Consider the following 18,662-nt stretch of genomic DNA (forward strand, 5'->3'; position numbering starts at 1 on the left):
GTCTTATAACTAGAAATAAACCTTTAAAATAAAAGTTAGTATTTTGTATGCTCTCCTTGAGCTTTCAGAACAGCCGTAATGCTTTCGGGCATTCCATGTTTCATTTTTTTCTGATTTTAACTCTGCTTTACTCTTAGGAGTTTTCCTTGCAACTTTTTTTTAAAAAAGCCCAGCAATTCTCGATAGGATTTAAATCTGGGCAAATTTCCTGGTCATTTCAGAGCTTTTATACCGCCTCGTTCCAAATATCCTTTCACCTTTAAACAGTGAACATAAGTATTTTCCAAAGAGTCCAATTTCGATGTTCGTGGGCAAAAATCAGGCGTTCCGTGTGCATTTTTGCATTTAGAAGAGCCTTTTTTTCTTGGCTTTCTCGCTTTAAGGTCCATATTATAGAGTCTCCTGCGTACCGTGCGTGCACTTACGTCCACCGAATATCACTCCTGCAACTCTGAGCTTAGCTCCACTGAAGTAAAAAATCGGTTCCCCAGGTTAGGTAGGTTCCTTTAATTTCGGTCCATCCTAGTTGATGTTTTTTTCTTTGCGAATCCACTTCCAGGAGCTCTTTCCAAAGATTTAGTTGCGTCATATAATTTATAAAACTTCGGAATGGATACATGGCTACATCGTATGCGTTTTTTAACCTCCCTACCGCTGTAATTTTTTTCTTTTAAAATAATAATTACAATTTTTTGAGTACTTTTCAGTCTCTTCATACTTGCTGTAATAAAAAATATATTGAGCATAGAGCAAATTTAACGAAAAATCGCAAGCAACTGTAGTTAACGGAATGTCAACAGTAACTCAGACGAATCCCAAATAAGTGCTTAACACATAAAAAGAAAAAAAGTTGGAAAATATTTGAAATAAATGTACAGCAATATAAAATTTTCAGCCGTGGTAAAATTTATTCGCAACCTGTGTATATATCACAGTAATCAGGGTAACAAGAATTTGAATTCCATATGTCTGTCTGTCCGTCTATCCATGCAAGCGTCAACTTGAGTAAAAATTGATATAACTCAATGAAAATGTTCTTTAGCATTCCGACGCCCAAAAACTGGCGTTAATCGAAAAATATAAATTGCTATAACTAAGTCGTAAATTAAGCAACAAAAATGAAATTTGGTGCAGACGATTAAAATGAGAAGGGATATCTGTGGTTAAAAATTTTTTGGAATGTGCCCGCGACCCCGCCCCAATAGGTGTTATGTACATATCGCAAAAACCAACAATGCGATATCAACCAAGCGCGGAACATGAGGACGTTGTTGGCGTCTGTGGTTTAGGGTGAAATCGGATGATAAATTGTCGATATCAGACCATAACTTTTCAAGGTACCATATACAGAGTATGTGGGTTCCACATACTGCCTATGGATGACTTTAACGAAAATATCGGTTGATCTGTCAGATAGATTATTGAAATACGGATATAATCTTTTTCTGATAACAGCATACCCTTGTGTAAAAAATGGGAAAAGTCGGGCATTACTTCCCTAAGCTCCCATATACCTAATATAAACATTTTCGAACTTCCAGTAGACTTCATACCGCATATCGCGGTCAATATGTAATGTCTTCATACCGCATATGCGGTCAATATAAAAGAAGTATTCGATGGACCACAAATTAGATCTTTGATGGCTGATGATGTCAGTATAGTCCTGTATCATTGTTTACACTTGATGTTTTCTTCGTTTAAATAAAAAAAAACGTCTTTTCCTTTTTATAAAAAGCTGAAATAAAATTGCGACAATACGTGAGTTTGTACTTGACTACTGCACTAACATTTGTTCTAACCGCTGGACTATTTTTAGAATAAGAATATGAAGCAGAAAAGGCTGTTTTGCGCTTGTTGCGATTTCGAAGGCAGTGTTTATCACTAGATTCCATTTGGGGGCGAGGATGGTAATAACAACCAAGCTGTCAACCAATACGCACGCAGATTTATTGTATGAGCAGTAAAACGCGATGCAGCAAAGAAAATAATGCGCTTCCAATGAGTTGGTGTACGTTCACATGAGTACCAATGCAACGACAAATAAGTTCTTGCCAACGACGCATACCCAAAAAGATACTGCAAAAAATCTCAGCGCATAAAAATTTGCAAATAATTTTATTATATTACACATGTATATAATTTACACAAAAATAGAGACAATAATGATGAACTTCATTAGTAAGGCAAGTTTTATCCATGCAACCTCCGAGATATGTCTTCAAGAAACCCTCGACCGATGACTACGATTCTTTTCCTGTATAGAGCCGTGCAATCTCATAGAAGATGTTTAATGGTCTCCTCCTCTTCGACCTCCTAACAGCTTCTACAATAGTCGTTATATATTATGGCGTTTCAAGTCTACTTGCATGTCTGCCTATTAGACAGGCCACTGCCACAGTACGCCTATTAGAGTTCTTATATCATTATTTTTCATCAAGGCATTATTTCACTGTCTTAGACGAAATCCTATGAGACATTAGAGATTTCAAAGCCGCCTGGCAGTCAGTCTATATATCTTTATATATAAGTCAAAGTTAATGATATTACAAATTAATTGTTTGCACGACTTCTTCCGTTCGCCGTCTAATTTATTCTGCTGGTTGCTTTTTTGATATTCTACTCATCATGCTCATCAAGCTCAGCTTCAATGTTAATGAGTGAACCGATTTCCAAAAGTCCGCATTACGGTTGACGCCAGTGGGAGAGGTAAAAATCGGTTAGTGACTCAATGTTACTCCACAGTGCTGTTGCTGCGTAACTCACTGATAATACTCCAACCAAAACAGGTTTTATGCTATGATTGCATTCGCTATTGTTGTTGTGGCGGCGCTGAATGAAAACTATATCTTATTAAGCGCAAAGTAAGCCGCTCATAGTAAAAGAGAATTTCAGAATTTCGCATATCACCATAACTACCCTCCTTGTTAAGTCCGGAACGTCCCTGTTGCGGAAGTCTATTTACTTTTAAGTTCGGCAACTGATGGTATTGGGTAGAAGTGTTCACAAATTTTGATTATCATAATTGTTTGCAATTTTGGCGGCTTGTTTAGCATGATTGAGCATAATTTACATGTTTTTACAATTTAAATATCTTAACAATATAATAATTCATTTTAAATCTATGTGTGATTCGAATGGCTTAGTACAAAGCGTTAATTTATTACAATTTCTACTTAAGGTTTATATGTGTAAATTTTCGAATGTAATGAAAAATAATTTATAATTTGTGTCAATGACATTTTAGATTGCTTTACAGTTTGAATACTTAACATACAATAATACATTTTGGTTTTTGTTTCTTTTATATGTAACTCGAATAGCCTATGATAAAGAGTTATCTTAATTTATTACAGATTTTATTTATTGTTGTTGTTGTAAATATTCGAAATTGATGAAAAGGAAAAAAAAATTTATTAATTGTTCTTGTGACTTTATTTGCATGTGTGTTCATTTATGTTACTGTTAGACACATAAGGAAAATTGAAATACTCATCTGAGATTACTTTTATGGATTTTTTTTCCGTCTATTAAAACCGTAGTACCTAAATCTCCTTCGATCGTTTTTTCAACAAAAATTCTACTAAATTTATTTCCCAATCTTTTGTTTCTTTTCAAGAAAACCTTTTCTCCAGGCTCATAAGTTTTCATTCCTTTATTTTGATTATACCGCTCTAGGGTATTTTCCTGTGTTTTAACCAATCTTTCGCGGACTTCGAATAGCTTTTCAGGTGAACAGTTATAAAAAATATCAATGGGCCTGGCATTTGTTGTAGAGTGTATGGAATGGTTGTATTTATGGGTCGCTAAAAGAAGGAGATCTACAGTTTCGTTCAGCTGTTGCTGTTCTTCAATGCAACGGGCTATCTCCATAAGAGTTAAGTGAAACCTTTCGATTTGCCCGTTGGTTTCACTATGCAGTGTTGGGACAAAAAATTGCGTAATTGAAAAATTATCTCTTAAGATGGTTTTTATTAAATTTTTTATTGTCTGAAACAATTAACTTTGTATTTTGGAATATTAACAGCATTTCGAGTAGTGCATCCTTAATATCTAATGAAGATCGGGACGAAATAGGTTTCACAATGCAATATTTTGAAAACTTATCGATGCATGTTAGAAAATGTTGTTTATCTGTTATAAAAATATCGAGATGCAAAATTTCTCCAGGATAATTGGGAATTGGTGTTTTTGCTATTGCTAAGTTGATTGGTTTACGCTGAAACTTGTTCTCCAAGCATATTTTACAATTAACAATTATAGATTTTAAAAGCTTTTTAATGTGGGGAAAGTTATACTCGCTTGAAATTTGCTTGAAATTCTCTTGCAAGCAACGATGAGCGCGGTTATGCTCAGTGGCAACCGTTTCTAGTTGATCGTTTTTGTTTGTTAAATCTATTACCAGCAGTTCCGTATGTAAAAATTTAACTCCAGGATAAGACGATACTAAAGGATTTTGAATTTTTGCTAATGTTTCGAGATCACAATGTATTGCGTTAGTCGTATTTGGGTTTATCACATCTTTTAAACATAATAACAAGTTTTCTATAGTGTCGAAACTAATTGTGTGGCGGAAAAATTTTTGGAAAAGAATTTTTGTACGTTTGTTTACAGTTGCACCTTTTGACAAAATCTGCTGGGTTTTGAATTGATTTACTGGGGACTTTATTGTTTTAATTACGTAACTGAGAGATTGTTCGCTATGTATTGTTTCACTCAATTCACTAAGATTATTAATGAATTTCCTAGAAAGGGCATCAGCCACTATGTTTTCCCTTCCTGGCTTATAATGGAAGGTTGGTGAAAACTCCTCAACAAAGGCACGCCATCTCTTCATTTTAGTGTTTGGATTATTTTCGGAAATTGAAAATATAAGTGGTATAAGTGGTTGATGGTCGGTCAAAATGTGTATGTTTTTAATACCATATAGATAGTGACGGAGAGTTTTTAAAGCCCAAACTATAGCTAGCATTTCGCGTTTATTTGTAGCAAAATTTTGTTCAGTTACGAAAAGAGTACGCGAAATCATTGTTATGGGCCGATTATGTTGGGATAACTGCACCCAAAGCGTTAGACGAAGCGTCGGTCGTTAATTCAAATGGTTGATTATAGTCAGGATATTGTAAGAGGACATCTTCCGATGAAAGGATTTTCTTGATTTTAACAAATGCAGACAAAGCTTCTGGATCTAGAGTGATTTTAATTTTTTTTTGATGTATTTGTTCCGACGTGACCATTTTCCCCTCGTAAATATTTTGTTAAAGGCTTAACCATGGCGGCATAATCCTTGGCGAATCTACGATAATAGCCTGCAAGGCCGAGGAAAGAGCGCAAATCGCGTAACGTTTCTGGTGTTTTGTAATTAATAATATCCCTAATCTTACTAGGACAAGTGTTTATCCCATTTTGCGAGACTAAGAATCCCAAAAACTCGAGTTCCGTTTTGAAAAACTGTGATTTTTCAGATGACACCCTCACTCCTGACGCTTCTAATTTTTTAAAATGGTATTGACATGAACTAAATGTGATTCCGCATCGGGAGAAAAAATAATGATGTCATCGATATAAACATGACATGTTTTACCATATTTTCTCGCAGAACATCATCTATTGCGCGTTGAAAGATACTTGGCGCATTCCTTAAGGCGAATGGCAAGCGACAAAATTCGTATTTGCCATTATTTACATTGAATGCTGTCTTTTGCCTATCTCTTTCGCGCATGTTAATTTGATGAAAGCCCGATTTCAAGTCTAGGGTAATGAAGTAGCGTGACTTGCCTAAATTCGCTAGTATGACAGTAGTGTCAGGTATAGGGTAGCGATCAGGGATTGTTTTCTCGTTGAGTTTTCTAAAATCAATTACCATTCGCAACTTCTGCTTTCCATTCTCGTCGGTACCTTTCTTTGTCACGACATGAATGGGTGAGTTGTATGGAGAGCAGGGCTTGCGAATTATTCCATCCTTTAGGAGGGCACCGGTTTCATTGTTAATAAATGCAGAAGCTGACATTGGGTAGGGATAGCTTTTACTATAAATGGGTTCCTCTGTGAGAGTGCGAATAGTACCTTCCACTTTTGTGTTGTAAGGTAAAGCTCGGTTCGGATTCGCGAACGCATTTATGTTATTATTAATCATTTGTCGAAATCGGGTACGGATATTTACGGGAACAGATTCTTCTGCAATTGTTATTAAATTAACTTGATTACAATACAGATGCTGAAGTTGCATTTTACCATTTCGATGATATAGATATCCTGATTCTATGTCGATGCTGGCTTCAATGCGTTTAAGGAAGTCATACCCGATTATACCATCGAATGAGTTTAAATTTTTTAGCAAATAAAATGTTGAGGTATAATCAAGAATAGTGATTAAACACTTTTTATTAATGGGGTTAATTCCGTTAATTGGTTTTAAAATAAACGGCTTTTCCATTAACTGAATTCCCTGTAGGAAAGGAAGGTCTTTAATGTAATTTTTAGAAGTTCCGGTATCAATTAGTATTCGCAGCTCCTGACCATTTGTTGTGGTTTTTGTTATGAATGGTAGGAGCGAATTCAATCTAAAAAATTGATCTCGTCGTTCCAATTGCTACCGTCATATTCGAGCTCATTATGGTGCCCATTATTAGCGTACGAAAGGTTAAAATGATCGTTATGCTCCTCGTAACTGGACTCGTCATACACTGTAGCCATCGCTTCGGGCATATGATAACTCGTTGTGTTTTTAACTGAGGTCTCTGGAAGAATCCAGATGGTTCGCGAAGACGTGTGAAAACTATCTTCTGCTGTTGCTGGTTGTTATCATAGGCTGGATTAACTTTGTGACTTTGCATTTGGTTTGGGTCCCTGTTTAAATGAGGTAGGGGATGGCAATGAATCGAAGTGTTGCGATCGATTTCCATCGGAATCGGGTGTGAATTTGGAGCAGCTAACTGCTTGCGATATGGCATAATTGGCGTAGTTCTAGATGGGTTTATTGAGTTTCCCATGGCAAATGTATGTGCGAAATTATACCGTTTGTTATTTGTTTCCAACTCTTGTGCGACAGCTAATGCTATAGGAAGGTCTTTTTGGTCTTGACGAAAAAAGGATATTACAGAGGAGGCGACGGAGACCAGAGATAAAAATGCGAAGTGCATTTTCTCTTGCTCGTTCGTTAAGAGCTTCAATTATCTCGTTATTTTCTCCATGAGCCATAATTTGTTTATTAATTATGAGTGTTAAATGTTTATCGACCGTATCGTAATAATCCGTGATGGAAAGGTCACCCTGCCTTAGAATACTCATCTCATTTTCTAAAACATAAATTGGACGTTTATCTGCATATGTTTGGTCGAGTCTAGCAATTATTGCTTTGAAATTTAGCCCAGTGTTAAAGGAGGGGAGTGTCAAATTGGTGTCACTGTTATTTTATTCCTAAGAATGCCTATTGCCACATAATATTTTTCTGAACCCTCATTATAATGACTAATGGCAAAATTGGCTGCACAGCGCCATGCTGGGTAAGAGGAAGCTTCACCACTAAATTCAGGTAAGGACTTAATCAAATCCAAACTAGAGTTACCTAGTGCGATCGCAGGGTTAATCCGTGTTCCAGAAGAATTCTCGCGTGTTAAATTTCCACAGTAAAAATATTAATTGATAAATAAATTCTGTATAACAACGTTTTTTTTCACTTTTACAAATTTTAAGGACCAACTTACAAAAATTCTTAATTGAATGTTAAATAAGTATCCTCGTTCGTTTTACTTAGTTTTAAAATCCTTCGTCAATTCGCCAGACACACGTACAGTGTTGACTTGATTGTTGCACGAATTTTCCTTTTATTCGATGTGAGGAAGGGTTGCAGAATTCAACTACAGGATTCCACGAAGTTATGGGTTAGGATACTGGAGCTCCACCGATTATGCTTTCACTATGGAAATTGTCATATTTCGTAAGGATTCTATGTCCTTTTGCTTTTCTGAACTCGATGTGCCCCACGTTGGGCGCCAGTTAAAGTTAATGATATTACAAATTAATTGTTTGCACGACTTCTTCCGTTCGCCGTCTAATTTATTCTGCTGGTTGCTTTTTTTATATTCTACTCATCATGCTCATCAAGCTCAGCTTCAATGTTAATGAGTGAACCGATTTCCAAAAGTCCGCATTACGGTTGACGCCAGTGGGAGAGGTAAAAATCGGTTAGTGACTCAATGTTACTCCACAGTACTGTTGCTGCGATACTCACTGATAATACTCCAACCAAAACAGGTTTTATGCTATGATTGCATTCGCTATTGTTGTTGTGGCGGCGCTGAATGAAAACTATATCTTATTAAGCGCAAAGTAGGCCACTCATAGTAAAAGAGAATTTCAGAATTTCGCATATCACCATAACTTATATAAATCTTTTGTACGTGTGTTTGTAATTGAACTCCTGCTAAACGGCTGGATCGATTCTGATAAAATTTGGTTTAGATTCACAATTCGATCAACTAGAATAATTGAATGAATTTTTTTACAAATTAAGGAATTAGAGGCGCGTCAACGAGTGGCCGACGCTCTCAAAGTAAATGAACGATATGAATCAAAGTCGTTTTTGCGTAAAATAAGTAAATGTCGGGTCCGCTAGTATAAATATATTTCTTGTTGTAATCACACTTTTTGTCAATACCACAAGGCTTTCTTTGATTGCTGTGATCTCCGCTTGGAAGACACTGCAGTGGTCTGGTAAACGGAAGGCGATTTTTGTGTCTAATGTTGCGCAAAAGACACCGCCTCCCACTCGATTTTCCAGTTTGGATCCGTCAGTGTAGATGCTAATTCCTCGTCCCTTTCCCACTCCTCTCTGGAGGGGAAGGCAGTATTGGGGTCCGGATTTAGATTCAGCTCTATAGGATTTCGAAAATCCCTGGTTATGGGAAGAAACGGGAACTTCCTAAGTATTATAGAATGCCTCTTATTACTGGCGACTAGTAGGGAGTATAAAATTACGTTTAGCGCCTGGCTTGGCGTTATTCTGAGAGCTCCGCTGATGGAAATACTGGCAGCTCTTCGTATTCTTTCCATACATCTAACCGCGTATTTCTTTTCTGCTATTGGTCACCATACCAATATACCGCAAGTCATAAGCGGCCTTACAATTGCTGTGTAGAGTCACTTAGCTACCCGAGGCGTCAGTCCCCATCTGGGCCCCACCATTATTTTACACGTGTAAAGTGGTGTAGCTGCTTTCTTTACCCTAGCTTCCATTGGTTTTCAAGAAAGCTTCCTGTCCAAAATTAGTCCCAAGTAGCTTGCTTTATCTCCTATCGTTAGCCTGGTGCTACTTAATAATGGCGGCGTGATTTCTGGAGTACCGTGTTTCTTAGTGAACAAAACTAGCTCGGTCTTGCTAGCGATTAAATTCAGTACGCATGGTACGGCCCATCGATTAATATCGTTTAATATTGTCTGCATAAAGCTAGCGAGGGTATTCGGGAACTTGCCTCTAACCGAAACCACATCGTCAGTGTAGACCACAACATGTACCCGCCTCTTTTCTAGATCCACCAGCATTTTGTTTATTGCCAGGATGCAGAGAAGTGGGAATAACACGCCTTATTGGAGTGTACCCCTTCGAACAGATTTGCACATCGTTAAAATACTTGACCTGCCCAAGAGCATCTGTTCAAATAATTTCCGGAGAGGCTCAGAGATGCTTAATGTCATTTCTCCTGGGTTTAGTTTGCACCTTATGTGTATTTCTATTAGCCTCTCTAGTGTTTTTACGAGAAATGAGGTGAGACTAATTGTTCTAAAATACTTTGGACTAGTGTGTTGGTATATATATCACCTTGACTTTCCTCCATACCGAGGGAAATAGTTTAATTGCAGTGCCCCTTTAACCATAGCTGTTAACCATTTTATTAAGTAGCTCTTGGACTGCTGTAACTGAGCCGGGAATATCCCGTCTGGTCCCGGCGATTTATAAGGCTTGAAGGTACCTATCGCCCAATAAACATTACTATCTGACATTATGTCTACAGGAGGGAACTCTGCTACCACTTCACTGCCCAGTGTATGCTTAATTGTATGGTTCTAGGAACTGTCAGGGATGTGAGTATCCATTAGCAGGGTCTCCTAGAGTCTCTTCACCGTCCTGCTGTGGTCTGCTTCTGAAGGTACCCAATGTTATGTATCGACTGTGCCATTATTTTTCAAAGTCGAGACGCTTCTGCCGTATTCTCGATGTCATTACAAAAAGATTTCCATGAATTTCTTTTTGCCTTCTTACCTCCTTTCTATATGACCTGAAGAGGTTATAATAATTATCCCACTCTTCTTCTCTTTAGGATAATTTAACTAAATTGAATTACTTCCTGCAATCTTTCTGCAAGTTCTTAAGTACGGAAGACTACCAGCGGGGCCTTATTCTTCTCCTACTGCTCGTTGTTAGACAAGCCACCTCTAGTGCTGGATGTCTAGGTCCTCCTTGTCCTTTGGTTGAAATGGCTCAATCATGGGAATTCGCTTTTTTAGCTCCTGCAGGTGCATCTGCCGGTTCATTTTCCTATGATTCCTAGATTTTTCTATCCTATCTTAATTCTCTTCAATTATACACTCATGTAGTGGTGATCTGAGAATTGTTCCCCCAGTACACTCCAATGTGTCATTTTATCTACCAGTTCTTTCGACACCATTGTTATGTCTAATACTTCCTGTCGGTTTATGTTTATAAATGTTGGCATACTGCCTCTGTTGTATAACAAAAGCTAATTTCTTATTCTTATAAAATTCTCCCCTTTTTCATTGATGTCCGTGCTGCCACATAGTGTGTGGTATGCGTCGGAGTCGCACCCAAGTAAAATCGAGCACTTGGATTCTTCGCTGTCTCGTACACGCTCCAGCTTCGGCCAGTCTCCCAGCTTACTGCTGTTATGTCGTTATTACTATAACTGTGTAATAAGAAGACATTCAGCTTTTTACTAGCCAATATACATGTCCTAGCCTTACCTACGCAGCTTGCAATGTATAAATTATACTCTGGTGTCCTCAGACCGCAAATACGTCCTCCGTTACCCGTGGCCGTTCTTCTGCCATGTGGTTAACTAGGTGGAGATTAATTTGGAGAAGACGCATTAATTATTGTCTTCTCTGCGTCGTTGTTGTTGTTGTTGTAACGGTTACCTAGTCCCCGTTTGTATGATAAGTTCCAGTTTGGTTGTCGTCGAGGTCATCTAACGGGAGGCCCAGGAAACGAGCTGTTTCGACGGGGTCGGACCATAGGGACAAGGGTGTTAGATGAGTGGGGTTCGTTGGGCAGGTGGTTAGCCTCATGCGGAGACTCATTGCACGCTGAACATGTAATTGGAATGTCGGGATCTATTCTGAATAAGTAGGAGTTTAATCTGCTACAATATCCAGAACGAAGTTGCGCGAGGGTCACTCTGGTTTCGCGAGGCAACTCGAGCTCTACGTCTGCTATGTTTGGTGATTTGACTCCTAGTACGACATTCACTGAGAGGGAGTCGGTGAAGGTGTTGATGGCTCCACTGTAAATGGCGGTCAGTGCCTGTCTGAAGTTCGTTGCGTACGAATTCCGGTCGGCGTACTGTCTAATGTCGTCGACGTAATCAAGGAAAGACCTCTTAATGTTCCTAGGAGGCTGTTCCGCTTCAAGCAGACTACTGCAGGCGTGATTTCTACGAAAACAACCCAGCAGAAACAGCTTGGAGAGGAGCTCGTTATGTTCCTTAACCGGAAGCATACGGGCCTCAGTGTGTAGGTGTTCGATAGGGGTCATCAAGAGGCATTCCGTGATGGTCCGGAGTGCAGTGTTCTGACAGGTCTGTAGCTTCTTCGTCTGTGTAGTGCTACATCCAGGCGACCATATTGGGTCTGCATAGTTTACGACCGGCCGGCCGATTTCCTTGTAAGTTGCCAACAACGTATCTTTGTCTTTTCCCCAAGAGCCGCCGGCTAGCAATTTGAGGATTTTGTTGCGGCTCTGTACTTTGGCACTTATCGCGGTCGTGTGAGGAATGAAGGAGCACAGACTGTCAAATGGAACACCTAGCATAGCCTACGACTGTAATGTTGAGATCCAGTCTGTACTGTGTCGTCTAGTTTGGGAAAATGGTCACTGTGGACTTAGTGGGGGAAAGTGTTATGCTTCTTGCAGAGAAGAAGCGAGAATGGTCGGAGAGATAGCTGTTTACTTTCGAACAGATGCCATCGATTCCATTTCCCGACGTAAATATTGTGCAGTCATCAGCGTAGGAGGTCATGGAAATTCCCTCTGTTGACTAGGTGGTTTCGAGATGTAGAAGCTAAACAGTAGCGGTGGGCAGAACACCGCCCTGCGAACGCCGTGTTTAATTCTTCTGTTTGGAGTTTTGACCTCGAAACAGTACGGATGAATGCCCACCGCTAAGGTAGTTCATAGTCCACCGCTTCAGCCCTGGAGGGAGCGTAAATTGTTCATTGTCCTCAAGAAGCATTGTGTGCTATCGTCCTATCGCAGGGTGGCTTCTGGTTTAGGCCATGAGCGTTTATGACGCTAAGTGCTGTGCACTTTTTGGAAGCCATGTTGATGTTCTGCTAGACTCAGGTGGTGAGTGAATGTCGGGAGTAGCAAGGCCTCTAGTGTCTTCACTACTACGGAAAGGAGAGTTATCGGACGATAAGACTCCCCTTTGTTGGCGGGTTTCCCTGGTTTCAGTGGTGGGACCACTCTTCAGACTCTCCAAACATCGGGTATTTGATTTGATGACCACTCTCATCGACAAGTTGAGGGCCTTGATAAGATAGCTTACTCCCGGTGGTGTTCTAGCATCAGCATGCTTATTCCGTCAGAGTCAATGGACGTTGGGCGCAGTCTTTTGGCATTTTGCGCAGCCGTCGGGGAACACATCTCTTGGCCTTGTCAGTCAAAGGGGGCAGTGTAAACTGCCGGCTAAAATAGCTCGCGCACTTATTCGGGTCCGAGGGGGCATGGCCATTGAATTGAATTTCAACTCTGTCGTCATGCCTTCTCGGATTTGTCAAGGTCTTGACTGTAGTCCAAAGCTTACTCACACCGGTGGAGAGGTTATAGGACTTCAGATGCTCTATCCATTTTGCCCGCTTATGTTGATTTACGATTTGCCGAGTATCAGCAAATATGCAACGCGGTAGCTGTACTGCTGCAATTATTACGTAGCTCGAACGCATCCTAACTTTTGACTTTGGGTGCGTTCGATAGCAGTGTTGCAAATTTGTTCTGCGGGAATTTTTGGCAACACTTGCAACAGCATCACGTTCTACTGGCACTTTTTACACGCAATTTATGCAAATAATTGGTAACACTAAATTTTTGTCTGCACATCAACAGAGTATCAGCAAATATGCAACACATTAGCTGTACTGCTGCAACTATTACGTAGCTCGATATATTAAATATATTGGTCAGACTGTAAGTAATGCCTGTGTGAGCTCCTTAGGGCCGTGGAGGTCCTATCTTGGCCACTCGACTGGTGTGGCGGCGTAGTGCGCGATCATGGTGCAGGTTGCACAGCCGTTGAGGCAGGTGTCGCAGTATTGCGTTGGCAGAATGGGGCCACGTAACTCGTGGTCCACTCCCTATGGGTCTTAAGGCCTGAGCAGGTCTTAGGATGCTTCATCCATTGCATGTATTGCACCTAACCGAGATGGAGTTTGGATGGAGCCTTCTAACGCAAACGCTGCAGAAACATTCCTCGGGGCCCGGGTTGGACTCGATGCCAGCACGGGTCAAGAGGATACATAACAACCCTTCTGCTAGGCGTTGCTCCAATGACGATTAACTTTAACTAGAACTTACCGATACAAACAGGGTTAGATCGCCGAAATATCTTCTCTTTCTTTGCGTCTTCTTGGGAGTCGCTCAAAAGCTCACTCTCAGTGTAGAGTTTAAAGAGTCAATCTGCAAGCTCAGACCTCGAGGTACGTTCGCATTGTTCAGTGTTCTCCTCGTCACTCGAGGAATCCATTGGATCTTCCTCGACTTCACATTCCGATTTCGATGCCAAGTTTTCTAATGTATCGGCGTCTGACTTGTAGGTCATGACCTTCACCTTTATGTAGCCATAGTTGATCTCCTGGTCTAATCGCTGGGTCTTCTATCTTAAAAGTAGGCCATTCTCTGGCTGGGGCACTACTGGCAGCATCACTATTGACATCTCCCTCCTGCCCCTGCGTAGCAGCCAAGCCTTGGCTGGTTGGTATGAGCTCCTGTGCTTTTGCCTTCTTGGAGCCAGATTTAGCTTCTGTTCCTTTAACAGTGCTTGCCTTTGCTCCAGAACCAAGCTTCGCTCCTGTCCTCGCCCTGGCTGTATCCGAGCTCGTACCATACGCTGCTCTCCTCTGGGAACAACTCGCTCCCTCCGACCTTTTTACAGGAGATCCGGGCTCCATTTTGTTCGTTGTATTTTTATTTATACGGGTGTAGGAGATAGTATGTCCGCTTGCGCATAGCCCCCGCTACGCAAGTAAGGCCATTTTATTACTGAGGGCGCCAGGTATCCGTAAGCTCCGTTCGAGCTATTTAAGGACCCCTAGCCAGGTTGGTAGGTTTTGCTTCTCAATCATATTCTTATTTGGATTCAAGTATACTTTTGTCCATCTGTGTATATCGATAAAAAATTAGACCGAAAATGCAGCTCGATAGTAATATTTTTAATAGTTTTTATTTAAAAATAACAAAATCAGATCATCCATGTTTTAAAACAAACCTAAATTAATAAAATTCATAAATATTTATATAAAAATGTATGCACTTGTACATAAGCAAACCTAATAATAATACTAATTCAAAGGTACATTCAAAAGCAAATAAGTTAACGTTTAAAAAACTATTTGATAAATGTTTGTTGTAAATAGAATTTAAGAAAAGGATGCGGGAAAACTTTAGTATACAGTCCCAGGCTTTCGGGGATAAAATAGGTATGGGCGGATAGAGGAGATCCTCCAGATCAAGAATATATATAGATATAACTGCGGGAAACTTATAGTTTTCGAAATATTTAGGTTTAAAATTGAAAATTTCGACAATTTAAAGTACGTATTTTTTCGTTTTAGAATGAATTATACACTTATATTTTTCACTTTTATATCCAATAACACTTCACTAATTCGTTTTTACCCATTTTTTTTTATATTATATCATCCAAAAATTGTTTTATTTCTACATTTAAATTATTCTTAAATTTTAGTAAGTTTGACAATAACAAAGGGGTTGCAAAATGTCAAATAACCAGTGTTACCATATCGACATCTTTTGTAAATGAGAACAGATTATACCTCAATTACAGGAATCCAAATCCTAGACAGTTAAAAAATTAACAAATTATTTCAATAAAATATAACGAATTTTTTTTATGCCTTGTATGTGTGTATTATTGCCTCAATTAATTTAACAAATGGATCCTTATGCTTATTATATTGCTATATTTTTTCGCCAAACATATTCAATAATCAGATCGGCAAAGTTTTCTGGATTATTATAAGTATCCCTGGCGAAAAATTTTTTTATTACCCGCCACTGGGATTCTATCCGTTAAGTATGCGTCCCGTCTTTCACAACGAACGGATTGTCAGGATCGCTATGGTTTACGCGACGATGCTCATGCCCGTGAGTTGTTAAACAATCATACGCCTTCCAACAATCGGTACAAATGATTGTGCTGGGCGCAACATGTTTCTTAATCAGGGATATGAGCACCTCAGCAGACCTGATATTGTCAGGACATACCTCCAACCGCAAGTCCTCACTGCCATCTTCCACCATTCCCAACACCCAGTGACATTCCACCCTCCTGCCTGAAATAAGAAAAATATGAAAGTGATTATGTATTATTGTTTACATTTGATATTACCTTTGTTATATTTCCTCTTTCCAAATTTGCTTTCATCAATCTGGACTTTTTTTTTCCAGGGCCACCAATTTTACCCAACTTTTCTTGGTGGTCCACTTGGTATATTACTACAGCTTCGCGGCAGTAGTTATACCAGTCACATATGGTAGCGCTGAATAAAATCGGTTCCCTGACAATGCTATTTTTACGCACCTCATGCGATCAATGCGACGAAAAGCAAAACATAAGGTAAAATATCTGGTTTAAGGGTATTTTGGCGTTCTTAAACCAAGTACCCTTAGACCTAGATATTGCTGAACGCGTACGGCATGATCCTTATCGGTATCTAAATGTGTCGACGATACTACTCCTCGCCATTGACAATACCATCGGGACCTTATGCATCCTGCAAATCCTCTTGGTTAGTATGAGCCCTTGCTCTTCAACAAAGCCTATACAGCTCTCACTTGTTTCGAATGTTTGGAATACTTTCCTCACGTTCCACATTTCCTTCAACTCTGCCACTGTTAGAACATTAGTTCTGCGCATCTCGCCACGGCTGGTCGATTGTTCATCAATATCTAAATATTATTATTAATAAATATTAAAAAAAAAAATTAAAAAGTATAATAACTTACCTGTTGAAATTCCACTAATTTTTAAAATAAAAACTTGAATAATAACTTTTATATCACAAATAATATATCCTTTTCCACAATTCTCACTAAACGCGTTTTATTTGCCAAATATGAAGTAAATAGCAAATGGAAAAAACGAAACGGTACTTTTCTTTAAAAGTAACAGTATTAATATCCATTAGAGAGCATTGATGTTAAGGATTATGTTACACCCTATATGACAATGTTACTTTTTCGCGTAGAACTCCTTTTTGCGTTGGCGGCCGTCGGCCGCGCTTCCAAAAAAATAACCCTGGTCGATCCAACACCCGGGTGTACCAAGGTCTTTTCGCAGGGAACTCCTTTTTGCGTTGGCGGCCTTCGGCCGCGCTTCAAAAAAAAATAACCCTGGTCGATCCAACACCGGGGTGTACCAAGGTCTTTTCGCGGGGAACTCCTTTTTGCGTTGGCGGCCTTCGGCCGCGCTTCAAAAAAAAATAACCCTGGTCGATCTAACACCGGGGTTTATCAAGAGAAGGAAGCTAGAAGATTTATTAGAGTCCATCAACAATTATGGCTCCTGTATTTAGGGTATAATCTTTCGTTTATTTCATTTTTATTCGTTTGCAAAATAAATTAGTAGCAACACTGGTTATTTGACATTTACAACCCTTTTGTTATTGTGAAAATTACAAAAATTGCAGAATAATTAAAATATTCAAATAAAGCTATTTTTGGATGATATAATATAAAAAAATGTGTAAAAACGAATTAGTGAAGTGTTAGTGGATATAAAAGTGAAAAAGATAAGTGTATCATGCATTATAAAACGAAAAATACGTACTTTAAATAGTCGAAATTTTCAACTTCAAACCTAAATATCTCGGAATATTCCCGCGGCTATATCTATATATATTCTCCTCTATCCGCCCATACCCATTTTATACCCGAAAGCCTGGGACGGTATACTAAAGCCGACCCAAGGATGCTGTCCACTGTCTATATATGTATGTACGAGTATTTATATACCTAAGTATGTATACATTCACATATATCCATACATAGGCATACATATCTATATTTGAGTATATTTGGCAGTCAATATTTACACAATATATTAGTTTACAATTATTAAATAATCATGAATAACAAAACACGACCAACAAAAAACAATAACAGAACATCTATTCAGAGCACGACACGGCATTCACACATTTGTACATATGCCAAAAGCACACAGCATGATCAAAGTAATACTGAACTCATTCTAATTTTTTTCATCCTCTCTTATGAACAAGTGAGTAAAATCAAATTGTTAGTTTACACTCGAGAGAGTCATAAATTGCCGGCACGTATAAGTGTAACTAGAAATACTATTTTTTGTGTTTGAGTGGAAATGATTTTTATTTTTAACACGTTTTTATTAGCTTGGGTTGTATGTATGTATGTATTGGAACCTTAGAGCTCAATTTTCACTGGTTTCCAGAATTCTGATCAACTTGATACTTTGCACACGTCTCAAGTACCAATGACAGACAACACAATAATTTTATAACAATTTCCCATTATTTTAAAAGTTGGCGTAACCGCGCCCACTAAGTGGTTTAATGTATATATTTTCCAAACCACTAAAACTAACTCAACCAAATTTGCAGAGAAGAAGTTCTTTTAGCACTTTTTCATACGCTGTGAAAATGGGTAAAATCAGATAATAACCACGCCCACTCCTTATATATCAGTTATGTTGAAAACTGCTAAAAGTGCGATAATTCACGAAACAAATGCGCTATATGCATTGAATTTCACAAACAAGATGGTAGGGAAGAGCTTTACCGAAGGAGATGTAAAAAGTGTAAATTGGGCGTGGCCCACCAACCTTTAGGTGAAATCTTATATCTCAGGAACTATCGAACTAATTTCAACCAAATTTGGTATGTGAGGTTACCCATTCATTCCACTGTGAAAATGAGCGAAATTGTACAACGACTATATAACTATGCAGCTAAAAGCAGGTATTATTCAAATACAGCCATCTATTATTTAAAAATGCCCCTTAAGCTATGCAGCTAAAATCATCAACGATCCATGCTGTCATTTGAATAACAAATTTACTCAAATGCATCCTTAAAGAAGGTGAAAAAACTACATGTGGCTAAATAAAAAGTATGTTTTAAAATACTAATAAACATGCTTTTAGAGCACATTG

The 18,662-nt window shown here is 38.8% G+C and overlaps 1 protein-coding gene across 11 annotated transcripts in view; it reads left to right on the forward strand.

The window, feature by feature from the left end:
* Ephrin (ephrin) overlaps nt 1-18,662 on the forward strand; it is a 125,408-nt gene that overhangs the window by 51,371 nt on the left and 55,375 nt on the right. The window lies entirely within an intron of this gene.

The sequence above is a fragment of the Bactrocera oleae genome, chromosome X (genome assembly GCF_042242935.1).
Source record: "Bactrocera oleae isolate idBacOlea1 chromosome X, idBacOlea1, whole genome shotgun sequence".
NCBI lineage: Eukaryota > Metazoa > Arthropoda > Insecta > Diptera > Tephritidae > Bactrocera > Bactrocera oleae.